The sequence below is a fragment of the Aphelocoma coerulescens genome, chromosome 3 (genome assembly GCF_041296385.1).
Source record: "Aphelocoma coerulescens isolate FSJ_1873_10779 chromosome 3, UR_Acoe_1.0, whole genome shotgun sequence".
NCBI lineage: Eukaryota > Metazoa > Chordata > Aves > Passeriformes > Corvidae > Aphelocoma > Aphelocoma coerulescens.
Genome location: NC_091016.1, coordinates 112,713,374 through 112,727,587, shown reverse-complemented (window position 1 = coordinate 112,727,587; position 14,214 = coordinate 112,713,374).

Genomic DNA, 14,214 nt, shown 5'->3' with positions numbered 1-14,214 from the left:
ATATTCTGTGAATACCATTAAGGATCCAGACAATACTGATAGAGGTGTTTCAGACATTTCAGACTCTGAAATATGCATACTAAATTTAGAACAGGCAGGTCGGTAAAACCAAGTGCTATATATACTTCCTCATGTACAGCCATACATCTAACATATCTGATCCATGGGAAAAGATGAAATGAAAGTACAGTGTCATATTAAGTGAGACAAAGCCAAATCAGCCAGTCAAAGGCCAAGTTTTTGAATGAAAGGTTAAGAAGATAAGCAGGCAGAAAGTGGATTAAAAGAGTGATGATAGTAGGGACAGGGAAATGTGCTGTAATTCTGAGTTCTACAGCTACTAAGATTAGAATGCAAAGGTGATAACAGTAAGTAGTTTCCATTCAATTCTTTATATTCTTCCTTTCTAGCTGGACTATTATTTATCATCTATTTGTAGTTTCATATTCCTTTCCCTTTCTGTCTGTCATAGCCCACACTCTTCCTTTTTTTAACCTCTTCAGCTTGCATCTTCACATTTTATCATATGTTCCTCTTCCTTCTGGACAATTATTTTTTAATTTCTTGCAAACTGCTCTCTCATTTCTCTTGTTGGTGCTTGTCAGTTTGGTCTACATTATGGATATTCTGAGGGGAATTATGCTGAATATAGGAACAACAATTCATCAGGAATTTTTGGCTATTCATTTCCAAAGAAACTTTTGGAACCAGTCTTCCTGTGTCATTAACTCAAACATTAACTCTGCTGATGTGGGTTTCTCCAGAGGAATCAGAATGGAATTATTTCTGGAAGCCTGAAGTGTGTTGAGGACTGATCCAATACATTGCTTGTGGCCTTGTAAATCTCTTCAAGGGTGGATGTTCTTTTTTTCTGGGCAGACTATAACAATATTTGATGACTTTAACCTAGCAAGACTGACAGCAGATTTTGACAATTAAGACCAAGTCAGTAATTTTAGTGTGTTTTAAGTAGGGGTGCAAAGCATTTTGCCAACAGACTGACAACACTTAGAACAAATAAGGTCTTTCACTAAGAAAATCTTCCAAAAACAGGGAGACACAGAAACATATATGTTAATAAGTATTGTTCTATTAGAAGCAGCATTTTCTTGCACTTATAACTTATGATTGTGAGTTAATTGATCCATAAGTTTTCTTGTGACATGAAAATTAACTCCCTACAAGAAATTACATAGTTTGGTCCTCAATCTTAGATTAAAACCCCCCACAAAACAAAACTGAAAGAACCTCCAGAAAATTAAATTAGACAGAAATAAACAGAAAAAATGGTCAAAATACCAATTGATTTGTAGAACTATTAAGAGTAAACCAGTCAAATTAAATTCTACCTATTAAATACCTTCTGTACCTTATACTAAGCACTCAAAAGCTAAGGTTTATGAAATCAAAGGTCATTTCTATAATTTTAACAGCCAAAAGCTTTCAGTTAACCTACATCTTGGAAGTACTGACTATATAAATCTTTTAAAGTTAGAACATTTGTGAAACATATTAAATCAATAAAATTTATTCAGAAAAAAACCTTAAATGTACAATCTTACAAAAGTGGAACATGTTCATGTCACCATTATTCTGTGATAACTCAGTTCTTAATGCTTTCAGCTGTGAACTGCCTACTGAATAGAAACAATGGCTCATAATGGCAAAATCCATTTTCAAATCAAGTGAGGAAAAGACAATTTACATGTCACCTCTACTCCACTGCCTGGCATTGTCATTAAAGAAACACTCTCAATCAATATTGCTCATTTGCGAATTAAGTACGTGAATATATAAAAGGCATTAACATTTGTCAAACTCTAGCCTTTTCAGTACATTTTGGGGTCTCACATTTTTCTCAAGTATTTACAAACCTTTCTGATTAAAAGGCTTTCTCTGCTTTCTCAAACTTACAGTTCCAAGATATAATAATAGAAAGGTCTTGGATACTACAGAAGACTTCACTTCATCAACTGAAGCTAGTAAAAAATTAATTGCAGGTCCAACATACTTATTGGGTGACTCATACCCAAAATTCTCAACAGCTACATTGTGCTCTGTAGGTATGGGAAGGCTGATCTTAGTTCTATTTAGGTGGAGCCCAGAAGGAGTCTGAGGACCTATTGGACTCCTGGACACAGTACCCAAACCCCACTGGGAGAATTTATTTAAAATATGTGCCATTTCCAATTCAGCAACTTGAAATATCACAAAAATAATGTATGAGGGACTACTGTAAATCTAGGGCTTTCATGGGAATGAAACACTCAGTCCTTCTAATTGTGTTAGTGCAGAGAGTGCAATTCTGATTTTATTCTGTCCTCCCTCTGTAAAACCTTTCCAGCATGCATTAATGTGAGGATAAGTCTGCAGTATTGCTTGTGTATTTAACTACACTTATCCATTATCATTATTTAGACAAGGAAGAAAATCAATGTACCCAAGCTATAAACACCTTGGAAAGATTCTTTTTTATTTCTTTGTTTGTTTTGTGGTGTGGTTTTGGTTTGCTTTTTTTTCTTACCCCAACCAAATGACTACATACAGGACAAAATTTTTAGGTATTCATTTTCTGACTGCCAGACTAATACTTATTAAATAAATGCTACTAAACTCTCCTAAGATCAAAAATATAGGATAGTTGCTTTCAATCTGTGTGCTTACTAGTAATTAAATCAATTTAAATATGTCCCTCAACCCAGCTAAATTTTGAATTACTCTAAGGACTTGTTTGGGAGGGTGGCTTAGGCAAAAAAAAATGTCAAGAAACATGAAAATATTTTAACAGTAGACAACTAAGTTACAGTGAGTGACTAGTTTATGCTAGTGAGTTCACTAGCATAAACCCAAGGCTGCAGAGTGGGGAAGGATGCAAATGTACAACCATTCCCAACACAACTCTTTGACTTCAGTGAGTTAAAACACATAGTTTAAAAGATGAAACATACTAGTAATATTTTTAGTAATGAAGAATAATCTTAGACCAACTTCCTCAGTCAGCAAAGCCTAACAAATTTCAAGAATATCTAATATGTGGAAACACAAGTTAGAAAAATCAAATCTGTATGTTACAATAGGAACATTTCATAACACTGAGATGCACTACTCTTCCATTGGTTTATTTCATCACAGGTGCAGGACACTGCATTTGCCTTTGCTGAGTTCATGAGGTTACTGACAGTCAGTTTTTGCCATGCGCAGTCAATGTGTCTGAACAGCAGCCTGCCTGCCAGTGTATTGATCACTTTCCACATCAGTTTTGTGTCCTCTGCAAACTGGGTCATGCATGAAGTTATTAAACAGTATTATCCCTAGACACTGCCCTTAGGGAGCCCTATTAGTAATCAGTTGCAAATTAGAGTTTTTCCTGACGATCACGACACTTTGAGCCCTGTGCTCAGTCAGTGTTCAACCCAACTCATAGGTTTCCCACCCAGTCTGATTCTCTTTGGTTTGTGTTCAAGGACACTGGTCAAAAGTATGCTCATGGATGCTGTGATGGTGTCCAAAGCATTGCTGCAGTCAAAGTTAACAGAGAAGGCAAAAGTCTGCTTTGCACCATATGTTGTATCTCTTGGTGTGTGAGAAGCAATCATTAGCTTATATATTTTATCTACTTCAAAATGTCTGAAAGCCTCTGAGGGATTTTTTTTTTTTTTTTTAATTTGAAACTAAGATCAGCTGATGAAATTTCTGGGGAGGCACAAAGGCATATATAATCACTTGGAGGTCCAAAAGTCACTGAAATAGTAAGAAAGGTAACCAAATTTCCAATAGAATGGCCCTGTGGTGAATTATTCTCTGAAGCACACCTCAGTTTCATCTCAGGAAGCACTAGTTGGTTCTTTCCATAAGAGGCTCCAAGACAATTAAGTGAATGGGTTTCTGAGAAGGAGCCAGGGGACTAAGTTCTTTGACAGTGTACAGGTAGTTTTAGTCTAAAGCTTGGACTCCTTATAGTTTAGTTTCTCTGCCAGGATTTCTAGCAGAGGAGGGCAGAGTGGAAAGTACAAGGATGCCTAGTTCAGCTCTCTAAGTGTTTCAACATAAAAAGAGCTCCTAGAACATGTATTTTCAGGAATGCTGCATGTCCACTGGTACAGGGTGTTGTCAGAACTAAAGTTTTTTACAGCTAAACAACAGAGATTTCAAACTTCTCTACTCTATAACATGGGAATAGCTGGAAACCACTGATCCAAAGGAAGACAAACTCAGAAACAGAATCTGACTTCAGGGTTATAACATTTACATCAAGGATTTAAAGACTATGATTCTTAATCATTTGATCAAAAATAATTCTGAAAAAATTATAAACATGAAAAAAATGCATGAAAACTTCAGAGTAGAGCAGGTGGAAAATCAAGTGTGAAATTGGCAAATTTTTAAATTTTACGGGAAGTCTAGGGCTTTACTGTCAGACACTGTGTGACTAGAACTGAATTGCCGAGGTTATGCTATCTAAACAATGGCAATTTATCATGTTGGAGTAACAGGATCTTTAACCCCGATTTGAAAAATGTGCAAAATTATGATTTAATTGAACTGAGCTAGACAAGGCATGACCAGCAAATGACTTAGACCTGTGTAATGGCAATTTTACTAGGAGTGAAGATGAAATGGAATGTCTCATTTCCTAAGTAACCCATGGATTTCTTTCCTGCCATGTCTGCACAAAACAAAGGGGAGAGGGCTACAGAATATTGCAAGTAGAGTTAGGAAGATGAATTTATTTCTTTTACTTATATTTACTCTGTTGTGTTCTGACAGTATTAACTTATAAGCAGCAAGAATAGATGATATCATATGTGAATGGAAAGTTTTGAATTAAAAAGTGGTTGTTATTAAAATATATCATCTCTGAACAAGGAGACCTCTACAATTTGTGGTAAATTTATTATACTTACATTGTATTTTCTGCAGACACATTTCCAGGTGAGGAAAGACTCCTAGCTGAATTGTTGGAAAAACACAAAAAATAATGGAATGAAAAAAATTCTCTTTAGTTAATCATAGAATCATAGAGTGGTCTGGGTTGAAAGGGACCTCAACAATAATCTCATTCCAACCTCCCTGCCATGGGCAGGCACACATTGCACTAGACCAGGATGCTCAGGGCTCCATCCAGCCTGGCCTTGAACACTGCCAGGGATGGGGCACCCACAACTTCTCTGGGTAACATGTTCTGGTGCCTCACCCCTCTCATTAATTACTGTTAAATAACATTATGTGCCTTTTTACATTTTTTGTTTGTTGTTGCTGTTGCCATGTTGTACAACAGGAAGACCCTATTCAGAGGGATCATGACTTTAGTTTGCACATTTCTGAGGCATACACTGATCAATCTTAACTCTTCTATTATTTTGTTTATAAATCTGGAAACTAGCATATCAGAACAACTTACATGACACCTTTGTAATGTTATGAATCTGATTAGGTTTAAAAGCACAAAAGTAGTGATAAAAATCAATTGCAGATCCTCAAGCCTTCTGATTCCAGTTGTGTCACAGTTGTAACCATAGAGTTGGCAAATTAATCATCAAATAAAGAAAAGTAATAGCCGAAACATAAAAAATAGTATTTTGTGTGGCCCTGCCACTTTTTCCTATTTATTCTTTGCTTGAATGTCAAAAATGCTTATTCATCTGGGGCAAGTGTTGCAGGTTTGCCCCTTTTTACAGAACAAAAGAACAGTTAACAACTAAACAGTGACACCACATTACAAGAACACCTGAAAATATAGTTGTACACTTTTTCAGTAGAAGGATCAATACAGGCTTCTGAAAGCAGATTATGCCAGTGTGCAGCACCCATGATTCTCTGCCTTTAGATTATGAGGTTATCAATGAAGCTGTCAGTCACAGCAGCACAGTTAATCTTCAGGAGCCAAAGCTGCATTCCCAAACTGTCCACAAACCCAAGAAAGTGCCAGGGAAGAAAGGAAAAGGACTTTGAGTCTAAATGCCACCAGGTTAAAGTGGCAGACCTTGATCCACTCTCATGGGTATCTTTGGCAGACTTCCTACATTTCCCAGAGAAAGCAGATTTTGCTCAAATTCCCTTCCATAAAAAATGTGGATAACATTGTTTAAGTCAGGAGTTTTTAGAAAATTAAATGCATAGATAATTTTGTTACATTCTCAGTTATCTCTGTGGTGAAAACCATTACAAATTCGATTTGAAAAGGGAAAAATGTAAGATTGTACATCTTACGCACTAGTGCCTTGAAAAGCAATTTCTAGCTGTACTGCACTTTTTAGGTTGTTTTCAAGCACCAGGCCTCATTTGAGAGGCTGGTTATTAATAAAAAAGCCTTCATAATTTATCACTGGTGTACTATTAGTTTCTGCAGTTTAGTCCCATATCTATATCTAAAGAACTGAAAAGGCCTGATGAGGACTTAGATGTTACTTGAAGGCTGGGAATTTAGTTAGAGCACTAACTAAATTGTAAATGATAGTAAACTGTGAGTAAAAAGTGTTATAGCCACACTTGAGAAAGCTAGTTTTTCCTTTCTCTTTAACTGTGACTGTTTTGGTGCTCACAATCTGTGACTGTTGACAACATAGGAATACATTCTGCATCTACTCCTTTGACTGTGGAGCTTTATTTTTTAGTGGAAATCAATGGCTTTTGCCTTATAACACAGAAAGAAATCTTAACATCACTTGTGGTAGCTTAAGCATGTAATTTCAGTTAATGTTAAGTGGAACTTCACGTCTAATCTACCATGCACAACTCTAAAAAGTTACTTCAGTACATCCTCTCTTTTTTCAGGACATGCCATTTGTGATATTGCTTGTCACAGGGAGTTGATACGCAATTTTACTTTTTTTTGTTGCAAGCAGCAGTCATTGACATTTCTCTACCTAATTCATGTCACCATTATAAATAGTTACATTTGGAACTATTACGTGAGCATACTATTTATACAAGAGAAGATAGGGAATCAAAGCCAATATTTTCCTGTGAAGGATGCAAAACCAGAAGAACATTTTTCTCGTAAGCAGATGGGATCAATCAGTATAGGTTAATGTGTATTTTCAGTAATGCCTGTCCTTATCTTACCCCGTGGAACCCTCTTTTAGCTGATTTCAACAACATGAGCTGCATTTTGAGGATACCTGAAAAGTAGACAGAGAGCCTTATAGAAGCCAGATATTCCTTGTTTCATGTTATTAGGTATCCACAGATTTACAACTTTTCCTCACACAGTTCTTAATTTTCAAAGCCTGTAGTTAAAAATTTCTGCTCTTCCATTGGCACAATGACTTTTCACTCCAATTTTACTGGTAGATCACCAATTCAGAGATATCTTTGGCCATCCTAACAGACTGTTCTTTTAATGTGATGGAGCAATAAAATGATTTTCCAGCCTTACTTCAGTTTTGAGGAAATGAGCTGCAGTTCCCATAGAATATGCTCAGTAAAAATCACCTTAATTGACACCATGGTATATTGGCAGCCTTCCTTAGAGAGGCCAAGCACTATCTGACCTGAGTCAGATTCTCACCCTGAAGAGAACGACTCTACAAAATAGTATTATGTACTATGGGATAATTCTAAAGCTCTCCTTTTTTTTTCCTCCCTATTCATTCAGCTCCATTAAAAATTCATTACAATACATATTAAGTGATTATTCCTTCAGAAAGAAAAAGCACTGGCTTTTCAGATGAAAGTGTAGCTATTATAAGGGCAAGAAACTGTTTTATATTCAAAAGATATTTGCAGTTACATACTGAGTTTAATCTAATTTAGGTAGCTAAGCATTAGCTGTTACAGTTCAAACTAATTACCTTAGGCTCCTAAATATGTGTGTTGAATCATCCTTGGGAATTACTACTGACCAAAACAAATTTTTAGGTGCCCAAACTAGATGAGAAAAATCCTATGTAGTTTGTTTAGACTTTTACGTGCTGATAGTCACAGGTCAGCTCCCCAGTGTCCCAAAGCACTGGGGCATGGGACAAAACTGGTGCTGATACCATTTAGATAAATTTGCGTGCACTGACACGACATGACTGTGTAGAGTGTTAATGTATTCTGTCTCTCAGGTGGATTACTAGCCTGTAGGCATATTCCTGCACTTCTAACACATTTATTTTGGGACCAGAACTGGATTGCACTATCCTGGTTTGGGTTGTAGGTAGAGTTAGTCCTATTGAAAAAGCTGTATAATTTGATCCCATCTGGGCAGTGAACTGGGGCTTTGTGAAGGTGGCTTTGTTTGACCATACAGGCAGTTATAAAAATATCTAGCTTTTATTTAAATACACATGAGGACTTGTGGGAGCCCATTTAAGACTGCATTGAATGTACACATTACAATTTTCCTTTACTGCTTGGATCCAGATCTTTCTTTCAAGTATTTCAGTGAAAGCTTTCTATATTGATGAAAGCATATTCTTGCCCATGTCAGGAGAGAGTTTGTCAGGAGATTAGGGATTGGGTTCTTGTATATCCAGCTTGAAAATAACTTTTGCAGCCAAGCATTTCAAATTGATTTGGCTGTTTCACTATTCCCCTGTTTTTATATACTAACATTTGCAAGCAATGAAAATAATCCTATTTTTTTTTTACTATGCTTATTTTTCTTCAGGACATGAAATACAATGTGTTTGTTTTGTTTTGTTTTAAAAATCCCACACACACCTCCCCCAAACCAGCAGAGAAGGACCAGAGTACCAGAGTAATGAAAACACAGTTTTGCCCTTGTCTTCAAAATATCATCCAGGCCTCTGGCTGAACCTTCTAGCATCTGTGTTGAAAGCATGGAGATTATCAGACTGGTCAGTCTGTCTGTGTAGAATATTACTAGTAGGAAAGATTTTGGGGATACTCTATTTACTCCACACATCTAGGTCCTGACAGGAAGAAATTCCAAACTGTGGGAGAGTTCTTTTATATAATGAATTCTTTAAGAACTCTTAGGCACAACTAGCGTCTTTCCTCACTCCCCTGAACTCTTTGTTTTCCTCTTCTTTCCTGAATGAGCCTTCTGACTGTGTCCAATGCCCCTTTAGCCCTCCAAAACTCAAATAACTACTGCTCACATCTGAATTTTAGCTCCTCAGTCCTAAAGTCTGTACCATCTTCATTGCTCCCTTATATTTTCAGGATCTCTCCCATTTTATCAACTCCTGTTTTTCTTCTGTTGCCAAAGATGCTCCTCAGTTTCAGGTCCCCCAAAGAAACCCTGGCCTCTTACTACAGCCTTTTAACCCTGAGCTTTTAAGCAATTAGTCAATACTGTTCACGTGCAGACTGAACTTTTCTGTTCTTCCCTGACAGCCAGATGGGAGAGCAGAAGCAAACAATGACAGCAGTGGCTCAGCAGAATCAGCATTTTCCCTTTCCATACGAGTCAGTTCCCATCCTTTCTCCCTCCTTCACCATCTCCACATCGTAGTTTGGTTTCCTCTTTGCTTTGCTCCACAGATGATTAGAGTATCATTAGCTATATGAGCTACAATAGCATTATCTGCAGATCTTAGCCAGGGTAGAACTGCATTAATATTCCTTTTATGCAGGCACCAGAACTCAGTTGCTTATGCTCCTTATTTGATTGTTGCAATAATCCCTACCCGGCCTTTCACTTTGGCAGAGTAACACTCTCGAAATTATTTCCCAGGTGTAATACAGGGCTTGGCACAGGCTAAATACACATCTGAAATGCATCCAGATTGCTGGGGAGGGGACTAAGAGGCTTCACAGAATGGACACAACCAAGTTGTGACAGCTGGGGACAAAAGAGGAGGGCCTGGGATTATTTTCTTTAGTATTGCAGATATAGCCAAAATTCTTTACCTTCCCTGTTCCAGCTCTCTTCTAAAATCATTCCAGTCATATCTTTGCACTTACGTGTGCAATGTCAAACTGTTCTGTGGATGTACACCAATATGGTTCTGCTGAAGTCTAGGGGAGTAAGTTACAGTACTCTATGGAGAGCTGTTCACCATTCAGAGTTTTTCTGAAGCCTGGGTTCATGTGACTCAGTTTTCATTAATAAATTAATAGATTGCTGGAAAAGCTTGAAAATATGGCTCTTGACCTCTTAGTCTTAGAGCACAGTGTCTAGACTATACAAATAAGGAAAAAAGGAACATTTCCAATAAGAACAAAAAGTGTTCTATAGGTAATTTTGATTTTTTTATGACTTAAAATATTAGTAAAGATTTGGACCAACAAAATTGCCTAGATTTCTGCCATGTGTTTTAACTTGCCATTCAAGCACATGTCCAAAGCACTGCTGACTCAACCAACATAGTGGCATGTTTGTTTTTCTGGAGTTAAGATCAGATTGTTTTCTGTACTTCAGCTGCCCAATATAGTAATTTGACCCACCTGCTCAATTGTGTTCATACTAAAACAATTTGTTCTGCTAGGAAATCCCATATTACCCATTGATTTGGGCAACAGAGCTTTGGAATAGAACAATTTTTTCTGTGGGGTGTGTTGGATATTTACTCTGTTGCACTTTTTTGCTTTTGTCACTTTCAGAAGATAAGCTGATACTTATTTTTTTCTCTCAAGTGGCATTTGGTTGTTTTTATTTTTTTTTTTTGGTGACAGTGACTGGCATTTCTGAGCTGAGGTTTTTGACTACTCTTTAGAATTACTCCAGGCATAAGAAGTCTGTATATTGTCATCTTAGTCCTTCCTCTTTTCTCCTTCTTTTTGTTGATAATCAGTGGGTTATATGCATCTGGTATACAATCATCAGGTTTTCCCAACAAGCCTGTGTGAACTCAAAGGACAGGATTCAGACAGGATCCAGTCTACATCTGCTAGCATAGATGGCTTACAGCATTGTCACTCTGTTAGGGTAGTACCTCAGTGTTATACCACTGATCTTGTTTATTTATACTTATAGAAAAAAAAATATTTGCATTCCCTTAATTACTTTTTCTATCATGAATCACATGTTAATAAGTAGCTATAGAAATAAACCAAAATTGCTATAAGGCACTTTATATTTGAGGGAAAGGAAGACACATAAGACTCTGAGGTTTTGCTCACCTCACCCGTAAATATGAATGTAAATTACATCACATATATCGGATAATTTTCAGATAAATATGTAGGATAATACTGAATCTTTGCATGCCTTTGAGGGATGTGTCTGAGAGATAGAGAGCACTATGCACTTCAAGTATTTAACAAGTGGGAATCCTCATGCCTTGGCTCTTTTTCCCCTATGGGAAACAGAATCTCCAGCCTAGCTATCTCTCAAAATAATTTTAAGACAATTTTTAAAACAGACAGGAGGAGAGCTAAGATGTTGTCTAAGATGAGTAGGGGGAAGTGAACTCTGGACCTGCCTCAATCTAACAAGGTCTCAATAATCTTCTAGGTTCTTGCTATACAAAGATTAGGAACAGCTTTTACATGACTATTTAGACAGGAAACTTCATTTTTAGATGTCTTGTTTGGTGAGTATCAACACATTCATCCTACCTCTCTCAGTTCCTTTTGCAAAATATCCTGAGATTTTATACATGTATGATGTATCTGTCAGGGACTGACTCAAGTATCTACAAAATCATTTTCAAAGCAGTCTTCTCCACAGATAGCAATGTAAAGAAATTGTGACCAGATTAAGCAAATAGTGTTGAATCTTAGCTTGCACTTTTTCCCTTATGCAACATACTCCAGTTTCCTGGGATATTGCATCTCATAAATGGGTCTCATGCTACTGACAGATCTCTCAGACAATCAAGATAGAAGGATGATTTCCCATGCTTTCCTGAGTGGTTCTAGAAAATGTGCGTTCTACTCTCTGTTTAGCAGAACTGAAAGGGATTCATGATGGTAACAGTCACAGTGAAAAATGGGTCAGATACATCCTGAGTGCAACACCATTGATTCACTGTCTCTCATTTGCTTACAAAGGAATAATACCCTTCAGATAGGACCAGCTTGGAAAGAGGTCAGAACAATGTGGATGGTAATACAACCAATAAATACTTTATGATAATTGTACGACAATTTGTGGGTGCTTAAGAGAAGAATTTAAACCATCATTATCAGATTCTCTCACCAGATGGTTTAGAACACCTACTTCCCCTGAAATGGAAAGACTTAGGCCCATGAAAATACATCAGAACCAACTTAGAATAGCTACTGTTGGCATCTAGCACAGCTGGAAATAACTTATGCTTCCCAGGAAGCAGTATGGAGCTAAGTTGAAATGAACTAACTTTGCTCTTAGGAGCAGAGAAACTATTTTTCCACGTTAAGAGGTGCTCCGTGTTGCCAAAGTCAGATGGCTTCTAGTATATGACTTGGTTCTTTTGAAGCAAGCTCTCTATTCTCATGAGAGGCATTCCTGGAAGAACTGATCTGTGTCCAAGCAAGAGAATCCAGTGACATATTTGTTAACTACAAATATATGGATAAAAAGTATTTCCTTCTGTTGCCAAACAGTGCCTCAGTCAGAAGTGCTCAGATCTAGTGGGAAAATATAAAACCCTTTGGCTGTGTAGCAACTTAGATTGTGCTCTCAGACTCCAGAAAATGTGATTCATGCTTCCCTGTGTCTACACATAAAAGACTATTTAGGCCTGTGTCTGGTACTTGATATCTGGTCTTCAGGGAAAACTTGGGCAGTACTCAGATTAGACTTCTGGCATTCTATTCCATGGAATTTAGCATGGAAATCTAAACCTGGATAGGATAATTTCCAAAACTAGCTTTGTTCACATGAAAGACAGTCATTTAGTCAATATCTTTGTTTTCTTAAAGACAGCAAGTCAAACTGCTTGAAAATAACCTCCCTGTCACCCATCCTTCCCTCCTGATTCTTGAAATAACTCAACAGTGAATGAAAGTTCTTGAAAGCAGCATCATTTCACACCAACTGAACCTTTATTTTCTGAAAATGTTGTATGATAATTTTTGAATGACTTGTTACTTTAAAATACTTTATATGCATTTGTGTGAGTTTGATTGCTTCTACTTCTAAAAGGCTGTCAAGAAGACCTGACAGGGATCTAATGTAGGCTTAGAAAGGGGAGAAGGAATTGTTAGCAGTCCTGTGCTGTCTGTCTGGGCTGAACACTCTGTAAGAGAGAAAATTGAACAGCCCTACCAGGTGCTCAGTGTGTGATTTTACTCTTTGAAGGTAGGACAATCAGCAGCTGCCACTTCCTTGTAATCCTGAAACACAGAGAGAAGCTACTAAAACTGTACATTTCTTGTAAAAGGACTAAACTTCAGCTTTTGAAATTTCTGGAGGAATTAGTCCCATATAACTGTTTATGAATATCTGCATTACCTTTAACTTCAAGCTGTAGCCCTGAAGCCATTAACAGAGTTTTCCTTGCCAGTGGCTTTCTAGGGGGAAAAAAAAGCAATTATAAAACTGGGGAAGACGAAGGGGGAAAGGGGAAATTTCTGTTTCTTCTAAGAAACAACACAAGTGATACAATTGTTTCCTGACCTCCTTTACAGTCCCTACTAGTTTGAGTTCACTACTGACAGGTATACCAGAAGTCAATTAAATGATCTTGCTATGACAATCTTGGAACTTGTTAAAAAACAACAGAGATTTTGATTTTCTTGTAATTATGCTATCATATCTGATAGGCAAAATAGCTCTGAATAATTGTTACACAGTCTTTTAATATTATGTTTTTGTTTATTAATGTATATAATATAATTCATACATTTATTATAATTCTTGCTAAGGTTTTTTTCTTTGTTTGCTTATATGGAAATTTTTTGCTCAGACTCAGGCTTTCATTAGCAACACAGGATTCTAGGTTTCCTCTTGCAATTTTTTGTCAATAAGTTCAGAATAGAGCAATGAAAGGAATGATTGCTCGGCTGATTGTTGCGCTGCAGCTCACGTACACTGAAGCGTGAATAATTTAAACTGTGCTGGCTTGTCAGTATTGGATTTGTATGTGGTGTGAGGAGAGCACAGAGGGAGGTGTCAGATAAATCACACAGCAGAAAAGAAGCAAAAAAAAAAAAAAATCTCCCAAAAGGTTGGATCAAAGGTGAAGAGAGAAGGGTTCTATTGTGGGCACAGCACAAAGAGAGACAGGAGGGTAAATCCCTTCCTTCTTGTCAAGGAACTGTTTTGGATAATCAGTAACTTTAAAACAAATTGTGTCAGCCTACAGCACTGTTCAGATCTTCTGGGACAAAAACGCTTTCTGAATTCAGTGGGAATGAAACCATTTTGAAGGGTGCCTTTCAAAGTCATTACTT